Source organism: Anomaloglossus baeobatrachus, chromosome 11 (genome assembly GCF_048569485.1).
Source record: "Anomaloglossus baeobatrachus isolate aAnoBae1 chromosome 11, aAnoBae1.hap1, whole genome shotgun sequence".
Taxonomy (NCBI): domain Eukaryota; kingdom Metazoa; phylum Chordata; class Amphibia; order Anura; family Aromobatidae; genus Anomaloglossus; species Anomaloglossus baeobatrachus.
The window spans coordinates 169,960,445-169,971,417 of NC_134363.1; the positions used below are offsets into that span (position 1 = coordinate 169,960,445).

General features: G+C 44.4%; 2 protein-coding genes across 6 annotated transcripts in view; one reads left to right on the top strand and one right to left on the bottom strand.

The window, feature by feature from the left end:
• Nucleotides 1-2,481, top strand: part of MPZL2 (myelin protein zero like 2) — a 53,887-nt gene extending 51,406 nt beyond the window's left edge. The window contains exon 6 of the mRNA XM_075328761.1: nt 1,104-2,481. The gene's annotated coding sequence lies outside the window, so the exon portion shown is untranslated. The remainder of the gene's footprint in view (nt 1-1,103) is intronic.
• Nucleotides 1-10,973, bottom strand: part of CD3E (CD3 epsilon subunit of T-cell receptor complex) — a 200,916-nt gene that overhangs the window by 70,268 nt on the left and 119,675 nt on the right. For 2 of the 5 annotated variants that reach the window (XM_075328765.1, XM_075328763.1), the window contains exon 2: nt 6,000-6,106. The exons of the other annotated variants lie outside the window; for them this stretch is intronic. The gene's annotated coding sequence lies outside the window, so the exon portion shown is untranslated. The remainder of the gene's footprint in view (nt 1-5,999; nt 6,107-10,973) is intronic. 5 annotated transcript variants of the gene reach the window in all.

Sequence of the window (10,973 nt, forward strand, 5' to 3'; positions counted from 1 at the left end):
CATGCTACATCTAAAAGCGCCTTGTCACAACTGTTGCACCCAGGAAAATTAGTGATACATTGTTGGAATCAGGGTCTCTTTTCCTATATTATGCTGCTTTCAGATGAAGTGGCAAAAACCTAGTGACAAATTCTCTTTAGGGCTCACTTACAGTAGTGTATAACTCGGACGAGTGCTATCTGATGTCTTATCGAACAGCTCTTGGACCAATGTTACACTATGGGGCAGTTCTGAGCAGTGATTTTGTTATTAAGAAAATTGCTGCCTGCGACGATTGGCAGCATAAATCATACAGTATTTAGCCATTCAACTCAATGGGTGCGTGCAAAACATTGGACTGCACTCAGACGACATCAGGCCGATATATATATATATATATATATATATGCCGATACAGACAATGGAGAAGTAGGAGAAATTAGGTTCTCCGTATTCTCCACACATGTGCACCAAGTCTCACATGATCATAAATAGGGAACTGGTAGGATGAGCTCTTTATCATCCCCACTAAACACTATAGAAGACACAAGGAGGACACAGGGGGAAAAGCATGAAACCTATCCACAGGTGACTCAGGTAAAAGTTCAACATCACAGAGGGAGTACAAGCCACCTGCTTGCAACCGAGGCTTGAATGAACTGAAAATATCACCAGCATCAGTTCAAGGAAGGAAGGGGTATTTAAGCACCACGATAATGCTGATGATCATCAGCTGGGTGGAAGGTGAGCTCCTGCTGGGTCCTAAAGGGCCCAGCAGAGAATGAGAGGAGCGACGGTCGAACATGCGCACTGCCACTCCATTCTAAAATGAATTCTGTTTTGCTAATTGGTGCAAGTCCCAGTACACTGACCCCATCAATAAACAAGCCATAGTATTTAAAAATGTTCTAAAGTTTATTATATGTAGCGTTTCATAACCATTCAATAGAAATGGAAGTGTTTTAATAATAAACATACCGGCCAGCAAATCAATCTGCAGATGATTGCCGGCGTTGTGCATGTGAACCAACCAGTGGATGCCATGAAATCTCGTCTAGGAGAACAAATAAGCACAAGTTGTAATTATTTCTTCATTTTTTTCACCATTCTTCTGTCTTTTGCAGGTCATTTGAGGAACTTTAGGTCATCCGGCACTGCTGCTTATTATATCTGTGATGTCAGACTCGCCACCTACAGAAGGGCAGATGATTGACTTGTTAATAGTTGGAGAATGGAGGCATCTTCTAATGTCCGGCTGCACCTTATGGACTATGCATGTTAATAGCCCCAAATTCCACTCCGTTTATTCTTCCAAAAAGTCATCCAAGTAGAGGAAAGAAGAAAAAAACATTTCCCGGACGACCTCTTCTCTTCTCTCTTTTCTCCAGGGGTGTATTTGCACCCAAAATTACGGACACAATCGCAGACTCCAATATGGCAGTGTACATGTGTGAGCAGTTTACCAGGATAGGACGCTGAATATAGACGTCACACACTTTATATGTGGGCAGAGGCGATGCTTGTGCGGACAGCGCGATGGGATGAATGAGTTTACAAACCGGTGAAGCCTGGGCCAGGTTTATATGAAATGGAATGTTTGGTGCACTGCGAATTCTATGTATATTTTTCTATCCAATCCGATGAACCCTAAAAAAACCCAAAACGGTGCAGATCTATGAATTTTGGCACGTTTTACGACTCCTCTTGACAGGGGTGGACATATCATTGGTGCAACCTGGGGTCCAAGAGCAAAAGGGGCCCATTTCCACTTCCAAAGTAGGTGGATTTAGGGATTTTGGTGAGTTCTTGGGCTGCAAATGGCCCATACATTGTCCTTGCACAGAGGCCCTTTTGTGCTTGTGTCCGATAAGTGTGACTTAGCATGGCAGATTTTCTCAAAACTGTTTAAGTAATGAATTTGGCGCATTCTTCAACGGTTGTGCACTATCGGAAGGATTGAACTTCATTTGGAGACCGCCGTAAACTTCTGCAATAATTTACAGATTATGTTTTTGGCATAAATAATAACTTTATCGGCTAACTTGTGCCAACTTTTCAAAAAGTTGGTGGATCTGTCTATAAAAGGGCCAAAAGTCACAATTATGAGTTCCGCAAACGTTTTTGCTGCATTTCGCCACCAGAAAATGGTCAATAACTGCTTAAAGGGGTTGTCCACTATTTTTGAGTAAATGAGAATAGGCGATGTATGGAGGCAAAGAATTCAGTTATCCTCCTCGGGATCTATATATAAAATCATGCACAATTGGACAAAAAGTAGCAAGCTCCTCGTGGGCGTGTTGTTTTAAAAGAGAAATATGGTAGTTGTTAAAGGGGTTGAGTGCAAAAAAAGAGAGAAGGTTCAGCTCACTGTTACTGCCATCCACCGCTCCCCGCCTGGATCCAGCGCACGGAAGGCTCCGCTGCCAAGTATCCTAAGATGTGTATCAAAGAAAAATCCAGCGCAATCCTCGGGGTATATTAAAATTCCAAGATTTATTAGAAGATTTCCATTAAAATACAGCGGTTTGGCAGAAAAAAATCAAAGGGGATATGCCTCATTGAACTACGCGTTTCGACACATGTTCTTGTTTGGAACAAGACTAAGGGCGGCTTTGCATGTTGCAACATCGCACGTGCGATGTCGGTGGGGTCAAATCGAAAGTGACGCACATCCGGCATCACTTTCGACATCGTAGTGTGTAATTCCTAGATGATACGATTAATGAGCGCAAAAGCGTCGTTATCGTATCATCGGTGCAGGCTCCGACTCTTTCAAAATTACGCTGCCGCGACAGGTACGATGCTGTTCCACGTTCATGCGGCAGCACACATCGCTGTGTATGAAGCCGCAGGAGCGAGGAACATCTCCTTACCTGCCGCCGGCGGCTATACGGAAGGAAGGAGGTGGGCGGGATGTTTACATCCTGCTCATCTCCGCCCCTCCGCTTCTATTGGCCGCCTGCCGTGTGACGTCGCTGTGGCGTTGTACGACCCGCCCCCTTAGGAAGGAGGCGGGTCGCCGGCCAGAGGGACGTCGCAGGGCAGGTGAGTGCGTGTGAAAACTGGCGTAGCGATAATGTTTGCTACGCCAGCAATCACAAAATATCACAGCTGCGACGGGGGCGGGGACTATCGCGTGCGACATCGCAGCATCGGCTTGCGATGTCGCAACGTGCAAAGGCCGCCTAAGACCATGCGTCGAAACGCATAGTTCAATGAGGCATATCCCCTTCGATATTTTTCTGCCAAACCGCTGTATTTTAATGGAAATCTTCTACTAAATCTTGGATTTTTAATATACCCCGAGGATTGCGCTGGATTTTTCATTGTTAAAGGGGTTGTCCACTACTTTTGCATTGACTGATTTCCCTTAGAATAGATTATCAATGTCTGATCAGCCGGAGACCCATAGCCGGCACCCTTGCTGGTCAGCTGTTCTCGATACCGGCAGCCAGAAATGCTCAATTCTGGAATTGCTCAGTTTTCTGAAAGTTGCCGTGACTGGGTACTGCACATCTGCCTCCTATTCAGATCAATTAGGAGGCAGATGTGCATTACCCGTCCCCAGCCGCTATCAGAAGACGGAGCAACTCTGGCACTGAGCATTTTTGGCTGCTTCCGCCGGCACCAGGTACAGCTGAGTGCCGGTTGTCAGACCCCTGCCAATCAGACATTGATGACCTATCCTAAGAATAGGCCATCAATGTAAAAGTAGTGGTCAACTCCTTTAACACTACCATATTTCTCATAAAAGATCACGCCCACGAGGAGCTTGGTGTTTCCTGTCCAATCGGGTGTGAGATTATATATGTATTATATATATATATATATATATATATATATATATATATATATATATATATATATATTCTGCACCTCCATACTTTGCCTACTCTCATTTGCCTTTATTTTTCCAACTTTCTTGATTGACGTTCTTGATAAGCTGCGCTCTGCTGCTATCCCAACGACACTGCCTTTAGTCAACCTGATCAAATTGATAACTGTTACAGGGGATTTTGCTAATATTTTGTTGTACAAAACTGCCACCAGAAATCAATGCTGTTTGTTTTGTGAGATGTAACATAGTAGATAAGTATACATATATGTGTGCAACATTTTTATACTGTTAAAAAAAATTGTCGAAACGCTTGTGTCTCATTGCATCATTGTCTGAGAACCATTTATACAACCAGAAAAAAGATGCAAAAAGTGTTTGTTTTTTTTTTATTTTTTTTATTTTTTTTTTGCTCCTGGTTTATTATTTAATTTGCACTTTATGTTATCCTTGGGGTATGTGCTCACAACGTCTTTTTGATGCCGGTGTACCCGTTGAGCAGAAGACACTTTAGGAAAATGCAGGCTGTGTTCTTCCTGAAGCCTCATTTTTGGCGTCCGTTCTGTTGTCTTCAAAGCTGCCTACGATTTCTTTTTTAAATTTAGGCCCCCTTCACACGTCCGTTTTCATACGCACCAGAGACACGGACATATGAAGACCCATTAAAAGAAAAAAAAAAAAAGTATCCGTTTTATACTCCGGTGGTGTTTTACCGGGGAGGTGGGGCGGCAGCAGTGGTGGAGGCAGGGGTGCTGCGCGCGGTGCAGAGGGGGGCCCAGATGCTCACTGAGGGCTGCGCCTCTGTGCTGGGGCAGCCGGCGCTCCTCTGTGTTGGTGCTGGCGATGAGGCACTGGCCATTCTGAAAATATCCGCAGTGCAGGCTTCAAAGAAATGGCGGCCAGAGTCAGTGCCTGCGCCGACTCTAGCCGCCATAATTTGACGCCTTTACTGCTGACATCTTCAGAATGGCTTGCCGCACAGCGCATCAATGCCCGCTGCACAGAACAGAGCAGTGCCGCAGAGAGCAGCGCCCACAGCACAGCATTGCCCTGCCTCCTGTGACCCCTCTCAACCACCCCCCCGTAAGCTATATTCAGATTTTAAGGCGCACCCTTCATTTCCTCCCAAATGATTGGGAGGAAAACTGAGTCTTATAATCTGAAAAATACAGTAAGCATTGCATTACTGCTTTAGAAATATTTGCAAAGGGAGATTCTTAAATTATGTGTTGGCCATTCCATGTGAGCCCGATAACCACGACAAGGTGATCTCATTATATCGGGAACCTAACCTCAAATGCCTCTATGTGTGATTAAAAATCTGTTTGTCTGGGCAGATACATTATTGGCTAAATAAGATGCACACACCCTGGCTATGGGGCAGAGAGCTGGGTCAGAACAAACGCACTACAACTATATCAGAAAACTGACCAACAGCTTCAATAAGGCTGCTTCCACACCTCCGGTTTTAGCAGAGCCGTCCAATCCAGCTCTAAAACCTATGCAATGGATGCGGCGACAATACCGCATCCTTTGCATACATTTTTTACATGCGGCCCGTCCGTTTTTTGCCGCTTGCGGCAGGCTACTGAGCATGCGTAGTGGAAAAAAACGCATGCGGCAGCCGGATGCGGTTTTTGCCGCAGGACGCCACATACAGCATCAATAGGCATGCATTGCAAATCATCCGATGAGGCGTGATGCGTTTTTTTTTTTTGCCGGCCAAAAAAACGTGCCAGGCAACGTTCCATCCGGCCGCCGCATCGGCTAAATCTGCCGCATGCAGCAAAAACCGGATGGAATGCAAGCCCATGCGGCACAATACGGCACTAATGTAAGTCTATGCAAAAAAAACGCAACCGGCGGCAAAAAAAACACCAAACTTTTTTCTGCAAAGCACCGGATTGTGCCGCACAGGAAAAACCAAATGTGTGAAAGCAGCCTAAGTCTGAACAGGTGCCACCTGAAAAAAGTAACATTTCACTACCATTGACCAGGGGCGTACATAGAAATCACGGGGCCCCCCTGACTCTCGGGCCCCATAGTGATCGTGTGGCCTGCCTCTATTGACGGTACGCCACTGCCTAACAAGGAAAAACGGCCTTTTAGCAGACACTGTTTTGCTTTTGATGGCAAACTAGAAAGTATTGGGTAAAATCAAAAAGGTTTCACAGTTGCTACTCACACCGGTCTCCTATACGAGCTTGTCTAGTTCAGGTCACAATAGTTGCTTCCGGTCTGTGCATGGTGGTCCGAATACTGACGGAGAACCACAGATGTGTGAATTGGATCCTAAAAAAAAAAAAAAAAAAAAAAGCACAATGGCTCTGGTAACGGTTCTGCCTGCTGTCCGATAACCAGTCCCCATAGAGGTCCTTTTAGATGCCGTTTCCATTGGAACGCCCTACATTGTACACTGTTGTCCTTTATTACGGAATCACAATATTAGACTGATGATGACCACTAGGGATCTTCCTAGTTCCAGGATTTCTATTCTGGACGGCTCTCCATGTAAATTGCTATAATCAGACTGTATATACTGTATTACAATGTTTTAGATCTATACATCTAGTGAAATGTGTATAAATGTAGAATTTTTATCCTTTTTTTATATAGTAAAGTGTCTATATGACATAGAGACTGATGTCAAGCATTTTAGTGACCTATTAAAAGCCGCCAAACTACTTAACTATTGGCTATGACCGTAATAATTTGTCTCAAGGCAATAAACATTGGGCTCCAAATGAGGATCTGACACCCGCTCTATGTGCGGATTACTCCGAAAATGAATTGTGCGATTTGGTCTCGTAAATTGGACGAGACTCCCACATGCAAGTCTATGGGGGCCATGGAAATCGTCGGACTGCACTTGGATGACATCTGAGTGCAGTCTGATTTCTGCAGACTCACACAATGGAGATGGAGAAATTATGTTTTCCGTCTGACAGTGTGAGCCGATTGTCTCATCCAAGGAAATCCGATCACTCTAAGCTGACATTCTGAACAGAGTTTAATTGGAATGTCATTAACATAAATCGACCTTATTCTCTTGGATGAGAGAGTCATGTGATCCTGGCCTTTCAGGAGGTGTTTTCAGCAGGCTCATAATCATTACAGGCAGGAATACAAGGACAGGTAACACCTCTATACAAAGCTGGATCCACTAATCATAATAGTTGCTATCACAGCTGACTCTGCTCCCATGGCCTAGCCTTCCTGTGCTTTAAAGAATAGTTTTCAGTAGGGTCATTATCATTACAGGCAGAATAACAATGACAGCCTACACCTCTACACAGAGCTGGATCCACCAATCACAATAGTTGATATCACAGCTGACTCTGCTCCCATGACCTTGTCTTTCCTGTCCTTTCATGAATCGTTTTCAGCAGGCTCATAATCATTACAGGCAGGATTACAATGACAGGTAAAACCTGTAAACAGATAAACAGAGGTGGATCCACTGATCACAATAGTTGATATCACAGCTAACTCTGTTCCCATGACCTGGCCTTCCTGTCCTTTGAGGAAGAGTTTTCAGCAGACTCATTATCATTACAGGCAGCAATACAATGACAGGTAAGGCTGGTTTCACATCTCCGGTATTTTGCCGGAAGCCAGCCATGCGGAGACATGCTTCATACACAACCGCATGTGTCCACATGGTGTCGCGCTTCCATTGTAAATGAATGTAACTGTACTGCTTTTGTTCCAGATCCGCCGTCCGGCAAAATACCGGAGATGTGAAACCAGCCTAACACCTCTATATAAATCTTGATCCACCAGTCACAATCGGTGTGATATCACAGCTGACTCTGCTCTCATGACCTGGCCTTCATTTCCATTCAGGAAGAGTTTTCAGCAGGCTCATTATCATTACAGTCAGGATTACAATGACAGGTAACACTTCTATACAAATCTCAATCCACCAATCACAATAGTTGATATCACAGGTGACTCTGCTCCCATGGCCTGGCCTTGCTGTCCTTTCAGGAAGAGTTTTCAGCAGGCTCATTATCAGTACAATGACAGGTAACACCTCTATACAAAGCTTGATTCACCAATCACAATAGTTGATGTCACAGTTGACTCTGCTACCACAACCTGGTCTTGCTGTCCTTTCAGGAAGAGTTTTCAGCAGACTCATTATCGTTACAGTCAGGATTACAATGACAGGCAAGCAACACCTCTATACAAAACTGCATCCACTAAGCACAATAGTTGATATCACAGCTGACTCTGCTACCACAACCTGGTCTTGCTGTACTTTCAAGAAGAGTTTTCAACAGGCTCATTCTCATTACAGACAGGATTACAATGAAATTTAACACCTGCATAAAGAGCTGGATCCAGCGATCACAATAGTTGATGTCACAGCTGACTCTGCTCTCATGACCTTGCACAATCTTATACATTTCAATATAAGAAATGGGGTCAGAGTCTGATCATTGTGGCTAATGTACATGTGCATATCCTGAAAAGACAAGAAAATATTCTGAAAAAGCCCCAGTGGCCAGAGTGAAAATTGCAAGATTTCTCATTTTTTATTTTTAATACAGACTGCAATATGGGAAAAAAAATTAAAAATTATATACATTTAACATAAAACGTGACCAAAACAATAGGGCATTTACTGATTACACAGAATTGGAAAATGACCTATTGTTTTTAATGGAGGATTTTGACAAGATATGTTAGTAGCTCCAGAAAAGAGAATAGCGGGGGAGGGGATGGCATTTGGCAAAATGGTCTTTATTAAAAACTAGCTGTACTACCCGGGTTAATAACTGCTGTTAACAAAATAGAATGTATTAACAAAAATGTATTCTGCACACAAAAACCACAAAACAAATAGATAGAAATGTAATTATAATGTCTGTCTCCCCCTCTGTATATATCTCTCTGTCTCTCTTTCTTTGTCTCTTTCCCTGTCTGTCTCTGACTGTCTGTCTCTTTCTCCGTCTGTCTCAATTTCTTTCCCTGTTTGTCTATCTCTGTCACTTTCCCTGTCTGTCTCTTTCCCTCTGTCTTTTTCCCTGTGTCTGTCTCTTTGTCTGTCTCTTTACCTGTCTTTCTCTGTCTCTTAACCTGTCTCTCTCTTTCCCTGTCTGTCTCTTTCCCTGTCAGTCTGTCTCTTAGTCTGTGTCTGTCTCTTTGTGTCTGTTTCTTACCCTGTCTGTATCTGCCTCTTTCCCTGTCTGTCTCTTTCCCTCTGTCTCTTTCCCTGTGTCTGTCTCTTTACCTGTCTTTCTCTGTCTCTTACCCTGTCTGTCTCTTTCCCTCTCTTTCCCTGTGTCTGTCTCTTTACCTGTCTCTCTCTTTCCCTGTCTGCCTCTTACCCTGTCTGTGTCTGTCTCTTTCCCTGGCTGCATTGTGACATTCCATATAAGGACGTGGCTGCGCATTCTTCTGAAGTTCTGGCTGCACTGTGGCTCCCAGCTCAATTCACTTTAATGGAGGCAGGTTTTTTGGTGAATAACTGTAAAGCGCGGGGTTAAAATTTCTCCTCAAAACATAGCCTATGACGCTCTCGGGGTCCAGAAGTGTGAGTGTGCAAAATTTTGTGGCTGTAGCTGCGACTGTGCGGATGCCAATCCCGGACACACACACACACACACACACACATTCAGCTTTATATATTAGATATAGAATTGTAGAATTTATGCATTTATTTTGCATAACGTAAATGCTGCTGAATCCGGTCTTGTTCTTTTGTTCCTGTGACTTTCTATGCATGAGATCTGCCTCCCTCTCTCCGGTTTGTAAATCTACTCTTTTTTTAGCCAAGTAGGTGTGGCTCTAAAGAAAACACCCATGAAGAGTGGAGGACCACGCCCACTTGGCTTAAAATACCAGATTTATATACAGGGAAGAGGAGACTGATCTTAACAATGGAGAGAAGTAGGAACAAACTGAAAACTTCGGATTTAGGAGAACGGCGGCATTTACACCTCATGAGCCCAGTGATTGCCTGCAGCTGTCACATGCAGTGTGAGATCACCACTGCAGTCTGTTAACAAGGACATTAAAAACATATTTTAATATCTTACATTCTTGAGGAGTTCAAAAAAATGATCCATGGAAAGCTCTTTTAATTTATATAGCCTGCTAGAAAGAAGAGCCCCTGCGGACAATCACTTGTGGCATTATCATGTATGCAGTGAGACTTTGGTCATTGATTGGCTGCAGTGGTCTCATTCATGTACATGATGTCATCACTGCGGGAAATTCTTTTTTCCACTGCATCCGGTCTCTAGTTTCATGGTGTCGACTCCATTTCTTTTAATACTGCGGCAGAAACTTGAAGGACCTGTTTGTTGTGGGGTGGAGAAGTGGAAGTCACTGCATTATGTAATACCGGATGGCTTTACGACGCAAATAGTAGAAGGATATAATGAAGCACGTGTCAGCATGTCACACCCGACACAGACGTCAAAGAAGGACACCTCGGCAAAATCTGCATGTGTCATCAGGATTTTGTCGCGGATTTCACTCTATGTAAAGGATTAGTGATGAGCGGGCACTACCATGCTCGGGTGCTCAGTACTCGTAACTAGTGATGAGCGGGCACTACCATGCTCGGGTGCTCAGTACTCGTAACTAGTGATGAGCGGGCACTACCATGCTCGGGTGCTCAGTACTCGTAACTAGTGATGAGCAGGCACTACCATGCTCGGGTGCTCAGTACTGGTAACTAGTGATGAGCGGGCACTACCATGCTCGGGTGCTCAGTACTCGTAACTAGTGATGAGCGGGCACTACCATGCTCAGGTGCTCGGTACTAGTAACTAGTGATGAGTGGGCGCTACCATGCTCGGGTGCTCAGTACTAGTAACTAGTGATGAGCACTACCATGCTCAGGTGCTCAGTACTAGTAACTAGTGATGAGTGGGCACTACCATGCTCTGGTGCTCAGTACTGGTAACTAGTGATGAGCGGGCACTACCATGCTCGGGTGCTCAGTACTGGTAACTAGTGAGGAGCGGGCACTACCATGCTCGGGTGCTCAGTACTAGTAACTAGTGATGAGCGGGCACTACCATGCTCAGGTGCTCAGTACTAGTAACTAGTGATGAGTGGGCGCTACCATGCTCGGGTGCTCAGTACTAGTAACTAGTGATGAGCACTACCATGCTTGGGTGCTCAGTACTGGTAACTAGTG